The sequence below is a fragment of the Oncorhynchus mykiss genome, unplaced genomic scaffold (assembly GCF_013265735.2).
Source record: "Oncorhynchus mykiss isolate Arlee unplaced genomic scaffold, USDA_OmykA_1.1 un_scaffold_190, whole genome shotgun sequence".
NCBI classification, from domain to species: domain Eukaryota; kingdom Metazoa; phylum Chordata; class Actinopteri; order Salmoniformes; family Salmonidae; genus Oncorhynchus; species Oncorhynchus mykiss.
The window spans coordinates 667,942-690,000 of NW_023493676.1; the positions used below are offsets into that span (position 1 = coordinate 667,942).

At 41.7% G+C, this 22,059-nt stretch overlaps 1 protein-coding gene across 1 annotated transcript in view; it reads right to left on the reverse strand.

Annotated features, from left to right (window-relative positions):
* The window catches only part of LOC110517267 (protein sidekick-1-like), a 382,699-nt gene that overhangs the window by 205,669 nt on the left and 154,971 nt on the right, over positions 1 to 22,059 (reverse strand). The window lies entirely within an intron of this gene.

Genomic DNA, 22,059 nt, shown 5'->3' on the forward strand with positions numbered 1-22,059 from the left:
GTGTGTATATCTACAGTGTGTATATCTACAGTGTGTATATCTACAGTGTGTATATCTGCAGTGTGTATATCTGACAGTGTGCATATCTGGCAGTGTGTATATCAGCAGTGTGTATATCTGACAGTGTGTATATCTACAGTGTGTATATCTACAGTGTGTATATCTACAGTGTGTATATCTGCAGTGTGTATATCTGACAGTGTGCATATCTGGCAGTGTGTATATCAGCAGTGTGTATATCTGACAGTGTGTATATCTACAGTGTGTATATCTGGCAGTGTGTATATCTGCAGTGTGTATATCTACAGTGTGCATATCTGCAGTGTGTATATCTGACAGTGTGTATATCTACAGTGTGTATATCTGCAGTGTGTATATCTGCAGTGTGTATATCTGACAGTGTGCATATCTGGCAGTGTGTATATCAGCAGTGTGTATATCTGACAGTGTGTATATCTACAGTGTGTATATCTGACAGTGTGTATATCTGCAGTGTGTATATCTGGCAGTGTGTATATCTGCAGTGTGTATATCTACAGTGTGCATATCTGCAGTGTGTATATCTGACAGTGTGTATATCTACAGTGTGTATATCTGACAGTGTGTATATCTGCAGTGTGTATATCTGACAGTGTGTATATCTGCAGTGTGTATATCTGACAGTGTGTATATCTGCAGTGTGTATATCTGGCAGTGTGTATATCTGCAGTGTGTATATCTACAGTGTGTATATCTACAGTGTGTATATCTGCAGTGTGTATATCTGACAGTGTGTATATCTGACAGTGTGTATATCTGACAGTGTGTATATTTGACAGTGTGTATATCTACAGTGTGTATATCTGGCAGTGTGTATATCTGCAGTGTGTATATCTGACAGTGTGTATATCTACAGTGTGTATATCTGCAGTGTGTATATCTGACAGTGTGTATATCTGACAGTGTGTATATCTGCAGTGTGTATCTCTGCAGTGTGTATATCTGGCAGTGTGTATATCTACAGTGTGTATATCTGACAGTGTGTATATCTGCAGTGTGTATATCTGACAGTGTGTATATCTGCAGTGTGTATATCTGACAGTGTGTATATCTGACAGTGTGTATATCTACAGTGTGTATATCTGACAGTGTGTATATCTGGAGTGTGTATATCTGACAGTGTGTATATCTGCAGTGTGTATATCTGACAGTGTGTATATCTGCAGTGTGTATATCTGACAGTGTGTATATCTGACAGTGTGTATATCTACAGTGTGTATATCTGACAGTGTGTATATCTGCAGTGTGTATATCTGCAGTGTGTATATCTGACAGTGTGTATATCTGCAGTGTGTATATCTGACAGTGTGTATATCTGACAGTGTGTATATCTACAGTGTGTATATCTGACAGTGTGTATATCTACAGTGTGTATATCTGACAGTGTGTATATCTGACAGTGTGTATATCTGCAGTGTGTATATCTGACAGTGTGTATATCTGACAGTGTGTATATCTGCAGTGTGTATATCTGCAGTGTGTATATCTGACAGTGTGTATCTCTGCAGTGTGTATATCTGGCAGTGTGTATATCTGACAGTGTGTATATCTGGCAGTGTGTATATCTGACAGTGTGTATATCTGGCAGTGTGTATATCTGGCAGTGTGTATATCTGACAGTGTGTGTATCTGGCAGTGTGTATATCTGACAGTGTGTATATCTACAGTGTGTATATCTGGCAGTGTGTATATCAGCAGTGTGTATCTACAGTGTGTATATCTGGCAGTGTGTATATCTACAGTGTGTATATCTGGCAGTGTGTATATCTGACAGTGTGTATATCTACAGTGTGTATATCTGACAGTGTGTATATCTGACAGTGTGTATATCTGCAGTGTGTATCTCTGCAGTGTGTATATCTGGCAGTGTGTATATCTACAGTGTGTATATCTGACAGTGTGTATATCTGCAGTGTGTATATCTGACAGTGTGTATATCTGCAGTGTGTATATCTGACAGTGTGTATATCTGACAGTGTGTATATCTACAGTGTGTATATCTGACAGTGTGTATATCTGCAGTGTGTATATCTGACAGTGTGTATATCTGCAGTGTGTATATCTGACAGTGTGTATATCTACAGTGTGTATATCTGACAGTGTGTATATCTGCAGTGTGTGTATCTACAGTGTGTATATCTGCAGTGTGTATATCTGCAGTGTGTATATCTGCAGTGTGTATATCTACAGTGTGTATATCAGTAGTGTGTATATCTGACAGTGTGTATATCTGCAGTGTGTATATCTGACAGTGTGTATATCTGCAGTGTGTATATCTGCAGTGTGTATATCTACAGTGTGTATATCTGGCAGTGTGTATATCTGACAGTGTGTATATCTGACAGTGTGTATATCTGACAGTGTGTATATCTGACAGTGTGTATATCTGACAGTGTGTATCTGACAGTGTGTATATCTGACAGTGTGTATCTGACAGTGTGTATATCTGCAGTGTGTATATCTGACAGTGTGTATCTGCAGTGTGTATATCTGCAGTGTGTATATCTGACAGTGTGTATATCTGCAGTGTGTATATCTGACAGTGTGTATATCTGACAGTGTGTATATCTGACAGTGTGTATATCTGACAGTGTGTATATCTGACAGTGTGTATATAGTGTGTATATCTGCAGTGTGTATATCTGACAGTGTGTATATCTGACAGTGTGTATATCTGACAGTGTGTATATAGTGTGTATATCTGCATTGTGTATATCTGACAGTGTGTATATCTGACAATGTGTATATCTACAGTGTGTATATCTACAGTGTGTATCTGCAGTGTGTATATCTGGCAGTGTGTATATAGTGTGTATATCTGACAGTGTGTATATCTGGCAGTGTGTATATCTACAGTGTGTATCTGCAGTGTGTATCTGCAGTGTGTATCTACAGTGTGTATATCTGACAGTGTGTATATCTGACAGTGTGTATATCTACAGTGTGTATATCTACAGTGTGTATATCTACAGTGTGTATATCTACAGTGTGTATCTGCAGTGTGTATATCTGGCAGTGTGTATATAGTGTGTATATCTGACAGTGTGTATATCTGCAGTGTGTATCTACAGTGTGTATATCTGACAGTGTGTATATCTACAGTGTGTATATCTACAGTGTGTATATCTACAGTGTGTATATCTACAGTGTGTATATCTACAGTGTGTATCTGCAGTGTGTATATCTGGCAGTGTGTATATAGTGTGTATATCTGACAGTGTGTATATCTGGCAGTGTGTATATCTGCAGTGTGTATATCTACAGTGTGTATATCTGACAGTGTGTATATCTGCAGTGTGTATATCAGCAGTGTGTATATCTGGCAGTGTGTATCTGCAGTGTGTATATCTGGCAGTGTGTATATCTGACAGTGTGTATATCTGACAGTGTGTATATCTGACAGTGTGTATATCTGCAGTGTGTATATCTGCAGTGTGTATATCTGACAGTGTGTATATCTGACAGTGTGTATATCGGCAGTGTGTATATCTGATATCTGACAGTGTGTATCTACAGTGTGTATATCAGCAGTGTGTATATCTGACAGTGTGTATATCTGACAGTGTGTATATCTGACAGTGTGTATATCTGCAGTGTGTATATCTGCAGTGTGTATATCTGACAGTGTGTATATCTGACAGTGTGTATATCTGACAGTGTGTATATCTGCAGTGTCTATATCTGCAGTGTGTATATCTGCAGTGTGTATATCTGACAGTGTGTATATCTGACAGTGTGTATATCTGCAGTGTGTATATCTGCAGTGTGTATATCTGACAGTGTGTATATCTGCAGTGTGTATATCTGCAGTGTGTATATCTGACAGTGTGTATATCTGACAGTGTGTATATCTGCAGTGTGTATATCAGCAGTGTGTATATCTGACAGTGTGTATCTGCAGTGTGTATATCTGCAGTGTATATCTGGCAGTGTGTATATCTGCAGTGTGTATATCTGACAGTGTGTATCTACAGTGTGTATATCAGCAGTATGTATCTGCAGTGTGTATATCTGCAGTGTGTATATCTGCAGTGTGTATATCTGACAGTGTGTATCTACAGTGTGTATATCAGCAGTATGTATCTGCAGTGTGTATATCTGCAGTGTGTATATCTGACAGTGTGTATATCTGACAGTGTGTATATCTGCAGTGTGTATATCTGCAGTGTGTATATCTGCAGTGTGTGTATCTGCAGTGTGTATATCTGCAGTGTGTATATCTGACAGTGTGTATATCTGACAGTGTGTATATCTGCAGTGTGTATATCTGACAGTGTGTATATCTGCAGTGTGTATATCTGACAGTGTGTATATCTGCAGTGTGTATATCTGGCAGTGTGTAGATCTGCAGTGTGTATATCTACAGTGTGTATATCTGGCAGTGTGTATCTGCAGTGTGTATATCTGCAGTGTGTATATCTACAGTGTGTATATCTGACAGTGTGTATATCTGCAGTGTGTATATCTGACAGTGTGTATATCTGCAGTGTGTATATCTGACAGTGTGTATATCTGACAGTGTGTATATCTGCAGTGTGTATATCTGACAGTGTGTATATCTGCAGTGTGTATATCTGACAGTGTGTATATCTGCAGTGTGTATATCTGGCAGTGTGTAGATCTGCAGTGTGTATATCTACAGTGTGTATATCTGGCAGTGTGTATCTGCAGTGTGTATATCTGCAGTGTGTATATCTACAGTGTGTATATCTACAGTGTGTATATCTGGCAGTGTGTATATCTGCAGTGTGTATATCTGACAGTGTGTATATCTGGCAGTGTGTATCTGCAGTGTGTATATCTGGCAGTGTGTATCTGCAGTGTGTATATCTACAGTGTGTATATCTGGCAGTGTGTATCTGCAGTGTGTATATCTGGCAGTGTGTAGATCTGCAGTGTGTATATCTACAGTGTGTATATCTGGCAGTGTGTATCTGCAGTGTGTATATCTGGCAGTGTGTATCTGCAGTGTGTATATCTACAGTGTGTATATCTGACTGTGTGTATATCTGACAGTGTGTATCTGCAGTGTGTATATCTGACAGTGTGTATATCTGACAGTGTGTATATCTGCCAGTGTGTATCTGCAGTGTGTATATCTGACAGTGTGTATATCTGACAGTGTGTATATCTGCCAGTGTGTATCTACAGTGTGTATATCTGCAGTGTGTATATCTACAGTGTGTATATCTGGCAGTGTGTATCTGCAGTGTGTAGATCTGCAGTGTGTATATCTACAGTGTGTATATCTGCCAGTGTGTATCTGCAGTGTGTATATCTGGCAGTGTGTATCTGCAGTGTGTATATCTACAGTGTGTATATCTGACAGTGTGTATATCTGACAGTGTGTATCTGCATTGTGTATATCTGACAGTGTGTATATCTGACAGTGTGTATATCTGCCAGTGTGTATCTGCAGTGTGTATCTGCAGTGTGTATATCTGACAGTGGGTATATCTGCAGTGTGTATATCTGACAGTGTGTATATCTGACAGTGTGTATATCTGCAGTGTGTAAATCTGACAGTGTGTATATCTGCAGTGTGTATATCTGACAGTGTGTATATCTGACAGTGTGTATATCTGCAGTGTGTATATCTGCAGTGTGTATATCTGCAGTGTGTATATCTGCAGTGTGTATATCTGACAGTGTGTATATCTGGCAGTGTGTATATCTGGCAGTGTGTATATCTGCAGTGTGTATATCTGACAGTGTGTATATCAGTAGTGTGTATATCTGACAGTGTGTATATCTGACAGTGTGTATATCTGGCTGTGTGTATATCTGGCAGTGTGTATATCTGCAGTGTGTATATCTGACAGTGTGTATATCTGACAGTGTGTATATCTGCAGTGTGTATATCTGCAGTGTGTATATCTGACAGTGTGTATATCTGCAGTGTGTATATCTGCAGTGTGTATATCTGCAGTGTGTATATCTGACAGTGTGTATATCTGACAGTGTGTATATCTGACAGTGTGTATATCTGCAGTGTGTATATCTGACAGTGTGTATATCTGACAGTGTGTATATCTGCAGTGTGTATATCAGCAGTGTGTATATCTGACAGTGTGTATCTGCAGTGTGTATATCTGCAGTGTATATCTGGCAGTGTGTATATCTGCAGTGTGTATATCTGACAGTGTGTATCTACAGTGTGTATATCAGCAGTATGTATCTGCAGTGTGTATATCTGCAGTGTGTATATCTGCAGTGTGTATATCTGACAGTGTGTATCTACAGTGTGTATATCAGCAGTATGTATCTGCAGTGTGTATATCTGACAGTGTGTATATCTGACAGTGTGTATATCTGACAGTGTGTATATCTGCAGTGTGTATATCTGCAGTGTGTATATCTACAGTGTGTATATCTGACAGTGTGTATATCTGACAGTGTGTATATCTACAGTGTGTATATCTGACAGTGTGTATATCTACAGTGTGTATATCTGCAGTGTGTGTATCTGCAGTGTGTATATCTGCAGTGTGTATATCTGACAGTGTGTATATCTGACAGTGTGTATATCTGCAGTGTGTATATCTGACAGTGTGTATATCTGCAGTGTGTATATCTGACAGTGTGTATATCTGCAGTGTGTATATCTGGCAGTGTGTAGATCTGCAGTGTGTATATCTACAGTGTGTATATCTGGCAGTGTGTATCTGCAGTGTGTATATCTGCAGTGTGTATATCTACAGTGTGTATATCTGGCAGTGTGTATATCTGCAGTGTGTATATCTGACAGTGTGTATATCTGGCAGTGTGTATCTGCAGTGTGTATATCTGGCAGTGTGTATCTGCAGTGTGTATATCTACAGTGTGTATATCTGGCAGTGTGTATCTGCAGTGTGTATATCTGGCAGTGTGTAGATCTGCAGTGTGTATATCTACAGTGTGTATATCTGGCAGTGTGTATCTGCAGTGTGTATATCTGGCAGTGTGTATCTGCAGTGTGTATATCTACAGTGTGTATATCTGACTGTGTGTATATCTGACAGTGTGTATCTGCAGTGTGTATATCTGACAGTGTGTATATCTGACAGTGTGTATATCTGCCAGTGTGTATCTGCAGTGTGTATCTGCAGTGTGTATCTGCAGTGTGTATATCTGACAGTGGGTATATCTGCAGTGTGTATATCTGACAGTGTGTATATCTGACAGTGTGTATATCTGCAGTGTGTATATCTGCAGTGTGTATATCTGACAGTGTGTATATCTGCAGTGTGTATATCTGACAGTGTGTATATAGGACAGTGTGTATATCTGCAGTGTGTATATCTGCAGTGTGCATATCTGCAGTGTGTATATCTGCAGTGTGTATATCTGACAGTGTGTATATCTGCAGTGTGTATATCTGACAGTGTGTATATCTGCCAGTGTGTATCTGCAGTGTGTATATCTGGCAGTGTGTATCTGCAGTGTGTATATCTACAGTGTGTATATCTGACAGTGTGTATATCTGACAGTGTGTATCTGCATTGTGTATATCTGACAGTGTGTATATCTGACAGTGTGTATATCTGCCAGTGTGTATCTGCAGTGTGTATCTGCAGTGTGTATATCTGACAGTGGGTATATCTGCAGTGTGTATATCTGACAGTGTGTATATCTGACAGTGTGTATATCTGCAGTGTGTAAATCTGACAGTGTGTATATCTGCAGTGTGTATATCTGACAGTGTGTATATCTGACAGTGTGTATATCTGCAGTGTGTATATCTGCAGTGTGTATATCTGCAGTGTGTATATCTGCAGTGTGTATATCTGACAGTGTGTATATCTGGCAGTGTGTATATCTGGCAGTGTGTATATCTGCAGTGTGTATATCTGACAGTGTGTATATCAGTAGTGTGTATATCTGACAGTGTGTATATCTGACAGTGTGTATATCTGGCTGTGTGTATATCTGGCAGTGTGTATATCTGCAGTGTGTATATCTGACAGTGTGTATATCTGACAGTGTGTATATCTGCAGTGTGTATATCTGCAGTGTGTATATCTGACAGTGTGTATATCTGCAGTGTGTATATCTGCAGTGTGTATATCTGCAGTGTGTATATCTGACAGTGTGTATATCTGACAGTGTGTATATCTGACAGTGTGTATATCTGGCAGTGTGTATATCTGCAGTGTGTATATCTGACAGTGTGTATATCTGACAGTGTGTATATCTGGCAGTGTGTATATCTGCAGTGTGTATATCTGGCAGTGTGTATATCTGACAGTGTGTATATCTGGCAGTGTGTATATCTGCAGTGTGTATATCTGACAGTGTGTATATCTGACAGTGTGTATATCTGGCAGTGTGTATATCTGCAGTGTGTATATCTGGCAGTGTGTATATCTGACAGTGTGTATATCTGACAGTGTGTATATCTGTAGTGTGTATATCTGCAGTGTGTATATCTGACAGTGTGTATATCTGGCAGTGTGTATATCTGGCAGTGTGTATATCTGGCAGTGTGTAGATCTGCAGTGTGTATATCTGCAGTGTGTATATCTGACAGTGTGTATATCTGCAGTGTGTATATCTGACAGTGTGTATATCTGCAGTGTGTATATCTGACAGTGTGTATATCTGCAGTGTGTATATCTGACAGTGTGTATATCTGCAGTGTGTATATCTGACAGTGTGTATATCTGCGGTGTGTATATCTGACAGTGTGTATATCTGACAGTGTGTATATCAGCAGTGTGTATATCTGACAGTGTGTATATCTGACAGTGTGTATCTGCAGTGTGTATATCTGACAGTGTGTACATCAGCAGTGTGTATATCTGCAGTGTGTATATCTGACAGTGTGTACATCAGCAGTGTGTATATCTGGCAGTGTGTATATCTACAGTGTGTATATCTGGCAGTGTGTATATCAGCAGTGTGTATCTACAGTGTGTATATCTGACAGTGTGTATATCTACAGTGTGTATATCTGGCAGTGTGTATATCTGACAGTGTGTATATCTACAGTGTGTATATCTGGCAGTGTGTATATCAGCAGTGTGTATATACAGTGTGTATATCTGGCAGTGTGTGTATCTGACAGTGTGTGTATCGGCAGTGTGTGTATCTACAGTGTGTATATCTGGCAGTGTGTATATCTGACAGTGTGTATATCTGCAGTGTGTATATCTGGCAGTGTGTATATCAGCAGTGTGTATCTACAGTGTGTATATCTGGCAGTGTGTGTATCTACAGTGTGTATATATGGCAGTGTGTATATCTGACAGTGTGTATATCTACAGTGTGTATATCTGACAGTGTGTATATCTGACAGTGTGTATATCTGGCAGTGTGTATATCTGGCAGTGTGTATATCTGGCAGTGTGTAGATCTGCAGTGTGTATATCTGCAGTGTGTATATCTGACAGTGTGTATATCTGCAGTGTGTATATCTGACAGTGTGTATATCTGCAGTGTGTATATCTGACAGTGTGTATATCTGCAGTGTGTATATCTGACAGTGTGTATATCTGCAGTGTGTATATCTGACAGTGTGTATATCTGCGGTGTGTATATCTGACAGTGTGTATATCTGCAGTGTGTATATCTGCAGTGTGTATATCTGCAGTGTGTATATCTGACAGTGTGTATATCTGGCTGTGTGTATATCTGGCAGTGTGTATATCTGCAGTGTGTATATCTGGCTGTGTGTATATCTGGCAGTGTGTATATCTGCAGTGTGTATATCTGACAGTGTGTATATCTGACAGTGTGTATATCTACAGTGTGTATATCTGCAGTGTGTATATCTGACAGTGTGTATATCTGGCAGTGTGTATATCTGCAGTGTGTATATCTGACAGTGTGTATATCTGACAGTGTGTATATCTGGCAGTGTGTATATCTGCAGTGTGTATATCTGGCAGTGTGTATATCTGACAGTGTGTATATCTGACAGTGTGTATATCTGTAGTGTGTATATCTGCAGTGTGTATATCTGACAGTGTGTATATCTGGCAGTGTGTATATCTGGCAGTGTGTATATCTGGCAGTGTGTAGATCTGCAGTGTGTATATCTGCAGTGTGTATATCTGACAGTGTGTATATCTGCAGTGTGTATATCTGACAGTGTGTATATCTGCAGTGTGTATATCTGACAGTGTGTATATCTGCAGTGTGTATATCTGACAGTGTGTATATCTGCAGTGTGTATATCTGACAGTGTGTATATCTGCGGTGTGTATATCTGACAGTGTGTATATCTGACAGTGTGTATATCAGCAGTGTGTATATCTGACAGTGTGTATATCTGACAGTGTGTATCTGCAGTGTGTATATCTGACAGTGTGTACATCAGCAGTGTGTATATCTGCAGTGTGTATATCTGACAGTGTGTACATCAGCAGTGTGTATATCTGGCAGTGTGTATATCTACAGTGTGTATATCTGGCAGTGTGTATATCAGCAGTGTGTATCTACAGTGTGTATATCTGACAGTGTGTATATCTACAGTGTGTATATCTGGCAGTGTGTATATCTGGCAGTGTGTATATCAGCAGTGTGTATATACAGTGTGTATATCTGGCAGTGTGTGTATCTGACAGTGTGTGTATCGGCAGTGTGTGTATCTACAGTGTGTATATCTGGCAGTGTGTATATCTGACAGTGTGTATATCTGCAGTGTGTATATCTGGCAGTGTGTATATCAGCAGTGTGTATCTACAGTGTGTATATCTGGCAGTGTGTGTATCTACAGTGTGTATATATGGCAGTGTGTATATCTGACAGTGTGTATATCTACAGTGTGTATATCTGACAGTGTGTATATCTACAGTGTGTATATCTGGCAGTGTGTATATCTGACAGTGTGTATATCTACAGTGTGTATATCTGGCAGTGTGTATATCAGCAGTGTGTATCTACAGTGTGTATATCTCGCAGTGTGTGTATCTGACAGTGTGTGTATCGGCAGTGTGTGTATCTGCAGTGTGTATATCTGACAGTGTGTATATCTGGCAGTGTGTATATCTGGCAGTGTGTATATCTGGCAGTGTGTAGATCTGCAGTGTGTATATCTGCAGTGTGTATATCTGACAGTGTGTATATCTGCAGTGTGTATATCTGACAGTGTGTATATCTGCAGTGTGTATATCTGACAGTGTGTATATCTGCAGTGTGTATATCTGACAGTGTGTATATCTGCAGTGTGTATATCTGACAGTGTGTATATCTGCGGTGTGTATATCTGACAGTGTGTATATCTGACAGTGTGTATATCAGCAGTGTGTATATCTGACAGTGTGTATATCTGACAGTGTGTATCTGCAGTGTGTATATCTGACAGTGTGTACATCAGCAGTGTGTATATCTGCAGTGTGTATATCTGACAGTGTGTACATCAGCAGTGTGTATATCTGGCAGTGTGTATATCTACAGTGTGTATATCTGGCAGTGTGTATATCTGGCAGTGTGTATATCTGACAGTGTGTATATCTGACAGTGTGTATATCTGACAGTGTGTATATCTACAGTGTGTATATCTGGCAGTGTGTATATCTGACAGTGTGTATATCTGACAGTCTGTATATCTGACAGTGTGTATATCTGACAGTGTGTATATCTGACAGTGTGTATATCTGACAGTGTGTATATCTACAGTGTGTATATCTGGCAGTGTGTATATCTGACAGTGTGTATATCTGACAGTCTGTATATCTGACAGTGTGTATATCTGACAGTGTGTATATCTGACAGTGTGTATATCTGACAGTGTGTATATCTACAGTGTGTATATCTACAGTGTGTATATCTGACAGTGTGTATATCTGACAGTGTGTATATCTACAGTGTGTATATCTGACAGTCTGTATATCTGACAGTGTGTATATCTGACAGTGTGTATATCTGACAGTGTGTATATCTGACAGTGTGTATATCTGCAGTGTGTATATCTGACAGTGTGTATATCTGACAGTGTGTATATCTACAGTGTGTATATCTGACAGTGTGTATATCTGCAGTGTGTATATCTGACAGTGTGTATATCTGACAGTGTGTATATCTGACAGTGTGTATATCTACAGTGTGTATATCTGACAGTGTGTATATCTGCAGTGTGTATATCTGACAGTGTGTATATCTGACAGTGTGTATATCTGACAGTGTGTATATCTACAGTGTGTATATCTGACAGTGTGTATATCTGCAGTGTGTATATCTGACAGTGTGTATATCTGACAGTGTGTATATCTGACAGTGTGTATATCTGACAGTGTGTATATCTGCAGTGTGTATATCTGCAGTGTGTATATCTACAGTGTGTATATCTACAGTGTGTATATCTACAGTGTGTATATCTACAGTGTGTATATCTGACAGTGTGTATATCTGCAGTGTGTATATCTGCAGTGTGTATATCTGACAGTGTGTATATCTGACAGTGTGTATATCTGCAGTGTGTATATCTGACAGTGTGTATATCTGACAGTGTGTATATCTGACAGTGTGTATATCTGACAGTGTGTATATCTGACAGTGTGTATATCTGCAGTGTGTATATCTACAGTGTGTATATCTACAGTGTGTATATCTACAGTGTGTATATCTACAGTGTGTATATCTGACAGTGTGTATATCTGGCAGTGTGTATATCTACAGTGTGTATATCTGACAGTGTGTATATCTGACAGTGTGTATATCTACAGTGTGTATATCTGACAGTGTGTATATCTGACAGTGTGTATATCTGACAGTGTGTATATCTGACAGTGTGTATATCTACAGTGTGTATATCTACAGTGTGTATATCTGACAGTGTGTATATCTGACAGTGTGTATATCTGACAGTGTGTATATCTGACAGTGTGTATATCTACAGTGTGTATATCTACAGTGTGTATATCTGACAGTGTGTATATCTGACAGTGTGTATATCTGACAGTGTGTATATCTACAGTGTGTATATCTACAGTGTGTATATCTGACAGTGTGTATATCTGACAGTGTGTATATCTGACAGTGTGTATATCTGACAGTGTGTATATCTGACAGTGTGTATATCTGACAGTGTGTATATCTGACAGTGTGTATATCTGACAGTGTGTATATCTGACAGTGTGTATATCTGACAGTGTGTATATCTACAGTGTGTATATCTGACAGTGTGTATATCTGACAGTGTGTATATCTGACAGTGTGTATATCTGACAGTGTGTATATCTACAGTGTGTATATCTGACAGTGTGTATATCTGACAGTGTGTATATCTACAGTGTGTATATCTGACAGTGTGTATATCTACAGTGTGTATATCTACAGTGTGTATATCTACAGTGTGTATATCTGACAGTGTGTATATCTGACAGTGTGTATATCTACAGTGTGTATATCTACAGTGTGTATATCTGACAGTGTGTATATCTACAGTGTGTATATCTACAGTGTGTATATCTACAGTGTGTATATCTGACAGTGTGTATATCTGACAGTGTGTATATCTGACAGTGTGTATATCTGACAGTGTGTATATCTGCAGTGTGTATCTGCGTGTGTGTGTGTGTGTATATATATCTGTGTGTGTGTGTGTGTGTGTGTGTGTGTGCGTGCGTGTGTGTGTGCGTGTGTGTGTGCGTGCGTGTGTGTGTGTGTATCTGCCGTGTGTGTGCGTTCTAGCTGGGATAGATTCAATGATTAAGGCTGTGTGATTGATTAGTAGGTTCTGGCTGTGATAGATTCAGTGATGAAGGCTGTGTGATTGATTAGTAGGTTCTGACTGTAATAGATTCAGTGGTGAAGGCTGTGTGATTGATTAGTAGGTTCTGACTGTGATAGATTCAGTGATGAAGGCTGTGTGATTGATTAGTAGGTTCTGACTGTAATAGATTCAGTGATGAAGGCTGTGTGGTTGATTAGTAGGTTCTGACTATAATAGATTCAGTGGTGAAGGTGATGAAGGTGATGGATCAGTGAGATCTGGCTGCACCTGTTCTGTCTGGCCCAGGATACACCACTGTTACTATGGACACCATCTGTCTGGTACACACACACACACTCCTTCACAGTCAGTAAAGGAGAAAGTGAAGGAAGGAGGAAAGGAGAAGAGGAGAGGTTGAGGGAGAGAAGAGGAGAGGTTGAGAAGAGGAGAGGTTGAGAAGAGGAGAGGTTGAGGGAGAGAAGAGGAGAGGTTGAGGGAGAGAAGAGGAGAGGTTGAGAAGAGGAGAGGTTGAGAAGAGGAGAGGTTGAGAAGAGGAGGTTGAGAAGAGGAGAGGTTGAGAAGAGGAGAGGTTGAGGGAGAGTAGAGGAGAGGAGAGGTTGAGAAGAGGAGAGGTTGAGAAGAGGAGAGGTTGAGAAGAGGAGAGGTTGAGGGAGAGAAGAGGAGAGGGGATGAGAAGAGGAGAGGTTGAGAAGAGGAGAGGTTGAGAGGAGGAGAGGTTGAGGGAGAGAAGAGGAGAGGAGAGATTGAGAAGAGGAGAGGTTGAGAAGAGGAGAGGTTGAGAAGAGGAGAGGTTGAGGGAAAGAAGAGGAAGAGGTTGAGAAGAGGAGAGGTTGAGAAGAGAAGAGGTTGAGGGAGAGAAGAGGAGAGGTTGAGAAGAGGAGAGGTTGAGAAGAGGAGAGGTTGAGGGTGGGAGGCAGAAGAGAGAAGAGGAGAGGTTGAGGGAGAGAAGAGGAGAAGAGAGGTTGAGGAAAGAGGGCAAGAGGAGAGGTTGAGGGAGGGGGAAGAGGTTGAGGGAGAGAAGAGAAGAAGAGGAGAGGTTGATGGAGGGGGGAGAGGTTGAGGGAGAGAAGAGGAGAAGAGGAGAGTTTGAGGGAGAGAACAGGAGAAGAGGAGAGGTTGAGGGAGGGAGAAGAGAGAAGAGGAGGGTGTGTGCGTATTTTTGCGACCCTATAAGAATTGTTGAAGGAGCATTGAGGACCACAAGCTCATTATAACTATGGTGTCAATGTAACACACTGGGGCTAATAGTGTGTGTGAGTGTGTGTGTGTGTGTGTGTGTTGTTATTGGAAAGTCAGATCCAGAATCTGCAGTGAACCATTACCTGGAATAATCAATAGATAGAATGACAGGGTGCTAACTGGGGGTTAAAGAGAAGTGGGACACACACACACACACACACACACACACTCACTCACAGAGACACGCACACACATGTGTGTCTCTCTCTCTGTCTCTCTCTCTCTCTCTCTCTCTCTGTCTCTACTTCTCCTTCCTCTCTGTAAACCTTCAGATGTTTTATTAGAGTGTGTGGTAGTGTTGTGTGGTAGTGTTGTGTGGTAGGTGTGTGTGGTAGTGTGGTGTGTGGTAGTGGTGTGTGGTAGTAGTGTGTGGTAGTGGTGTGTGGTATTGAAGTGTGGTAGTGGTGTGTGGTAGTGATGTGGTAGTGTGGTGTGTGGTAGTGTGGTAGTGGTGTGTGGTAGTGGTGTGTGGTAGTGATGTGTGGTAGTGGTGTGTGGTAGTGGTAGTGGGTTGTGGTAGGGTGGTAGTGGTGTGTGGTAGTGTGGTGTGGTAGTGGTGTGTGGTAGGGTGGTAGTGGTGTGTGTTACTGGTGTGTGGTAGTGGTGTGTGTGGTAGTGGTGTGTTGTAGTGGTGTGTGGTGCTGTGGTAGTGGTGTGTGGTAGTGGTGTGTGGTAGTGTGGTGTGTGGTAGTGGAGTGTGGTAGTGGTGTGTGGTAGTGGTGTGTGGTAGTGGTTGGTTGTGATGTGTGGTAGTGGGGTGTGGTAGTGGTGTGTGGTAGTGTTGTGTGGTAGTGTGGTGTGTGGTAGTGGTGTGTGGTAGTGGTTGGTTGTGGTGTGTGGTAGTGGTGTGTGGTAGTGGTTGGCTGTGATGTGTGGTAGTGTGGTGTGGTAGTGGTGTGTGGTAGGGTGGTAGTGGTGTGTGTTAGTGGTATGTGGTAGTGTTGTGTGTGGTAGTGGTGTGTTGTAGTGGTGTGTGGTAGTGGTGTGTGGTAGTGGTTGGTTGTGATGTGTGGTAGTGGTGTGTGTGGTAGTGGTGTGTGGTAGTGTGGTGTGGTAGTGGTGTGTGGTAGTGTGGTGTGGTAGTGATGTGTGGAAGTGTGGTTGTGGTGTGTGGTAGTGGTGTGTGGTTGTGTGGTAGTGGTGTGTGGTAGTGGTGTGTGGTAGTGTGTGGTAGTGGTGTGTGGTTGTATAGTGGAGGTCTAGAGGACAGTATAATGGAGGTCTAGAGGACAGTATAGTGGAGGTCTAGAGGACAGTATAGTGGAGGTCTAGAGGACAGTATAGTGGATGTATAGAGGACAGTATAGTGGTAGTCTAGAGGACAGTATAGTGGAGGTATAGAGGACAGTATAGTGGAGGTATAGAAGACAGTATAGTGGAGGTGTAGAGGACAGTATAGTGGAGGTCTAGAGGACAGTATAGTGGAGGTCTAGAGGACAGTATAGTGGAGGTCTAGAGGACAGTATAGTGGAGGTCTAGACAGTATAGTGGAGGTATAGAGGACAGTATAGTGGAGGTATAGAGGACAGTATAGTGGAGGTCTAGAGGACAGTATAGTGGAGGTATAGAGGACAGTATAGTGGAGGTATAGAGGACAATATAGTGGAGGTCTAGAGGACAGTATAGTGGAGGTATAGAGGACAGTATAGTGGAGGTATAGAGGACAGTATAGTGGAGGTCTAGAGGACAGTATAGTGGAGGTATAGAGGACAGTATAGTGGTAGTCTAGAGGACAGTATAGTGGAGGTATAGAGGACAGTATAGTGGAGGTATAGAAGACAGTATAGTGGAGGTGTAGAGGACAGTATAGTGGATATATAGAGGACAGTATAGTGGTAGTCTAGAGGACAGTATAGTGTATAGTGGAGGTCTAGAGGACAGTATAGTGGATGTATAGAGGACAGTATAGTGGTAGTCTAGAGGACAGTATAGTGGAGGTATAGAGGACAGTATAGTGGAGGTATAGAAGACAGTATAGTGGAGGTGTAGAGGACAGTATAGTGGAGGTCTAGAGGACAGTATAGTGGAGGTCTAGAGGACAGTATAGTGGAGGTCTAGAGGACAGTATAGTGGAGGTCTAGAGGACAGTATAGTGGAGGTATAGAGGACAGTATAGTGGAGGAATAGAGGACAATATAGTGGAGGTCTAGAGGACAGTATAGTGGAGGTATAGAGGACAGTATAGTGGAGGTATAGAGGACAGTATAGTGGAGGTATAGAGGACAGTATAGTGTATAGTGGAGGTCTAGAGGACAGTATAGTGGATGTATAGAGGACAGTATAGTGGTGGTCTAGAGGACAGTATGGTGGAGGTCTAGAGGACAGTATAGTGGAGGTCTAGAGGACAGTATAGTGGAGGTCTAGACAGTATAGTGGAGGTATAGAGGACAGTATAGTGGAGGTATAGAGGACAGTATAGTGGAGGTATAGAGGACAGTATAGTGGAGGTCTAGAGGACAGTATAGTGGAGGTATAGAGGACAGTATAGTGGAGGTATAGAGGACAATATAGTGGAGGTCTAGAGGACAGTATAGTGGAGGTATAGAGGACAGTATAGTGGAGGTATAGAGGACAGTATAGTGGAGGTATAGAGGACAGTATAGTGTATAGTGGAGGTCTAGAGGACAGTATAGTGGATGTATAGAGGACAGTATAGTGGTAGTCTAGAGGACAGTATAGTGGAGGTATAGAGGACAGTATAGTGGAGGTATAGAAGACAGTATAGTGGAGGTGTAGAGGACAGTATAGTGGAGGTCTAGAGGACAGTATAGTGGAGGTCTAGAGGACAGTATAGTGGAGGTCTAGAGGACAGTATAGTGGAGGTATAGAGGACAGTATAGTGGAGGTATAGAGGACAGTATAGTGGAGGTATAGAGGACAGTATAGTGGAGGTATAGAGGACAGTATAGTGGAGGTATAGAGGACAGTATAGTGGAGGTATAGAGGACAGTATAGTGTATAGTGGAGGTCTAGAGGACAGTATAGTGGATGTATAGAGGACAGTATAGTGGTGGTCTAGAGGACAGTATAGTGGAGGTCTAGAGGACAGTATAGTGGAGGTATAGAGGACAGTATAGTGTATAGTGGAGGTCTAGAGGACAGTATAGTGGAGGTATAGAGGACAGTATAGTGGAGGTCTAGACAGTATAGTGGAGGTATAGAGGACAGTATAGTGGAGGTATAGAGGACAGTATAGTGGAGGTCTAGAGGACAGTATAGTGGAGGTATAGAGGACAGTATAGTGGAGGTATAGAGGACAGTATAGTGGAGGTCTAGAGGACAGTATAGTGGAGGTATAGAGGACAGTATAGTGGAGGTGTAGAGGACAGTATAGTGGAGGTATAGAGGACAGTATAGTGGAGGTCTAGAGGACAGTATAGTGGAGGTCTAGAGGACAGTATAGTGGAGGTATAGAGGACAGTATAGTGGAGGTATAGAGGACAATATAGTGGAGGTCTAGAGGACAGTATAGTGGAGGTATAGAGGACAGTATAGTGGAGGTATAGAGGACAGTATAGTGGAGGTATAGAGGACAGTATAGTGTATAGTGGAGGTCTAGAGGACAGTATAGTGGATGTATAGAGGACAGTATAGTGGTGGTCTAGAGGACAGTATAGTTGAGGTATAGAGGACAGTATAGTGGAGGTATAGAGGACAGTATAGTGGAGGTGTAGAGGACAGTATAGTGGAGGTCTAGAGGACAGTATAGTGGAGGTCTAGAGGACAGTATAGTGGAGGTCTAGAGGACAGTATAGTGGAGGTCTAGACAGTATAGTGGAGGTATAGAGGACAGTATAGTGGAGGTATAGAGGACAGTATAGTGGAGGTCTAGAGGACAGTATAGTGGAGGTATAGAGGACAGTATAGTGGAGGTATAGAGGACAATATAGTGGAGGTCTAGAGGACAGTATAGTGGAGGTATAGAGGACAGTATAGTGTATAGTGGAGGTCTAGAGGACAGTATAGTGGATGTATAGAGGACAGTATAGTGGTGGTCTATAGGACAGTATAGTGGAGGTATAGAGGACAGTATAGTGGAGGTGTAGAGGACAGTATAGTGGAGGTCTAGAGGACAGTATAGTGGAGGTCTAGAGGACAGTATAGTGGAGGTATAGAGGACAGTATAGTGGAGGTATAGAGGACAGTATAGTGGAGGTATAGAGGACAGTATAGTGGAGGTATAGAGGACAGTATAGTGGAGGTCTAGAGGACAGTATAATGGAGGTATAGAGGACAGTATAGTGGAGGTATAGAGGACAATATAGTGGAGGTCTAGAGGACAGTATAGTGGAGGTATAGAGGACAGTATAGTGGAGGTATAGAGGACAGTATAGTGGAGGTATAGAGGACAGTATAGTGTATAGTGGAGGTCTAGAGGACAGTATAGTGGAGGTATAGAGGACAGTATAGTGGTAGTCTAGAGGACAGTATAGTGGAGGTATAGAGGACAGTATAGTGGAGGTATAGAAGACAGTATAGTGGAGGTGTAGAGGACAGTATAGTGGAGGTCTAGAGGACAGTATAGTGGAGGTCTAGAGGACAGTATAGTGGAGGTCTAGAGGACAGTATAGTGGAGGTCTAGAGGACAGTATAGTGGAGGTATAGAGGACAGTATAGTGGAGGAATAGAGGACAATATAGTGGAGGTCTAGAGGACAGTATAGTGGAGGTATAGAGGACAGTATAGTGGAGGTATAGAGGACAGTATAGTGGAGGTATAGAGGACAGTATAGTGTATAGTGGAGGTCTAGAGGACAGTATAGTGGATGTATAGAGGACAGTATAGTGGTGGTCTAGAGGACAGTATAGTGGAGGTCTAGAGGACAGTATAGTGGAGGTCTAGAGGACAGTATAGTGGAGGTCTAGACAGTATAGTGGAGGTATAGAGGACAGTATAGTGGAGGTATAGAGGACAGTATAGTGGAGGTCTAGAGGACAGTATAGTGGAGGTATAGAGGACAGTATAGTGGAGGTATAGAGGACAATATAGTGGAGGTCTAGAGGACAGTATAGTGGAGGTATAGAGGACAGTATAGTGGAGGTATAGAGGACAGTATAGTGGAGGTATAGAGGACAGTATAGTGTATAGTGGAGGTCTAGAGGACAGTATAGTGGATGTATAGAGGACAGTATAGTGGTGGTCTATAGGACAGTATAGTGGAGGTATAGAGGACAGTATAGTGGAGGTATAGAAGACAGTATAGTGGAGGTGTAGAGGACAGTATAGTGGAGGTCTAGAGGACAGTATAGTGGAGGTCTAGAGGACAGTATAGTGGAGGTATAGAGGACAGTATAGTGGAGGTATAGAGGACAGTATAGTGGAGGTATAGAGGACAGTATAGTGGAGGTATAGAGGACAGTATAGTGGAGGTCTAGAGGACAGTATAGTGGAGGTATAGAGGACAGTATAGTGGAGGTATAGAGGACAATATAGTGGAGGTCTAGAGGACAGTATAGTGGAGGTATAGAGGACAGTATAGTGGAGGTATAGAGGACAGTATAGTGGAGGTATAGAGGACAGTATAGTGTATAGTGGAGGTCTAGAGGACAGTATAGTGGATGTATAGAGGACAGTATAGTGGTAGTCTAGAGGACAGTATAGTGGAGGTATAGAGGACAGTATAGTGGAGGTATAGAAGACAGTATAGTGGAGGTGTAGAGGACAGTATAGTGGAGGTCTAGAGGACAGTATAGTGGAGGTCTAGAGGACAGTATAGTGGAGGTCTAGAGGACAGTATAGTGGAGGTCTAGAGGACAGTATAGTGGAGGTATAGAGGACAGTATAGTGGAGGTATAGAGGACAGTATAGTGGAGGTATAGAGGACAGTATAGTGTATAGTGGAGGTCTAGAGGACAGTATAGTGGATGTATAGAGGACAGTATAGTGGTGGTATAGAGGACAGTATAGTGGAGGTATAGAGGACAGTATAGTGGAGGTATAGAGGACAGTATAGTGTATAGTGGAGGTCTAGAGGACAGTATAGTGGATGTATAGAGGACAATATAGTGGAGGTCTAGAGGACAGTATAGTGGAGGTATAGAGGACAGTATAGTGGAGGTATAGAGGACAGTATAGTGGAGGTATAGAGGACAGTATAGTGTATAGTGGAGGACTAGAGGACAGTATAGTGGATGTATAGAGGACAGTATAGTGGTGGTCTAGAGGACAGTATAGTGGAGGTCTAGAGGACAGTATAGTGGAGGTATAGAGGACAGTATAGTGTATAGTGGAGGTCTAGAGGACAGTATAGTGGATGTATAGAGGACAGTATAGTGGTGGTCTATAGGACAGTATAGTGGAGGTATAGAGGACAGTATAGTGGAGGTATAGAAGACAGTATAGTGGAGGTGTAGAGGACAGTATAGTGGAGTTCTAGAGGACAGTATAGTGGAGGTATAGAGGACAGTATAGTGGAGGTATAGAGGACAGTATAGTGGAGGTATAGAGGACAGTATAGTGTATAGTGGAGGTCTAGAGGACAGTATAGTGGATGTATAGAGGACAGTATAGTGGTGGTCTAGAGGACAGTATAGTGGAGGTATAGAGGACAGTATAGTGGAGGTATAGAAGACAGTATAGTGGAGGTGTAGAGGACAGTATAGTGGAGGTCTAGAGGACAGTATAGTGGAGGTCTAGAGGACAGTATAGTGGAGGTCTAGATGACAGTATAGTGGAGGTCTAGAGGACAGTATAGTGGAGGTATAGAGGACAGTATAGTGGAGGAATAGAGGACAGTATAGTGGAGGTGTAGAGGACAGTATAGTGGAGGTCTAGAGGACAGTATAGTGGAGGTCTAGAGGACAGTATAGTGGAGGTATAGAGGACAGTATAGTGGAGGTATGGAGGACAGTATAGTGGAGGTATAGAGGACAGTATAGTGGAGGTATAGAGGACAGTATAGTGGAGGTATAGAGGACAGTATAGTGGAGGTATAGAGGACAGTATAGTGGAGGTATAGAGGACAGTATAGTGGAGGTATAGAGGACAGTATAGTGGAGGTATAGAGGACAGTATAGTGGAGGTGCAGAGGACAGTATAGTGGAGGTGTAGAGGACAGTATAGTGGAGGTATAGAGGACAGTATAGTAGAGGTATAGAGGACAGTATAGTGGAGGTTTAGAGGAC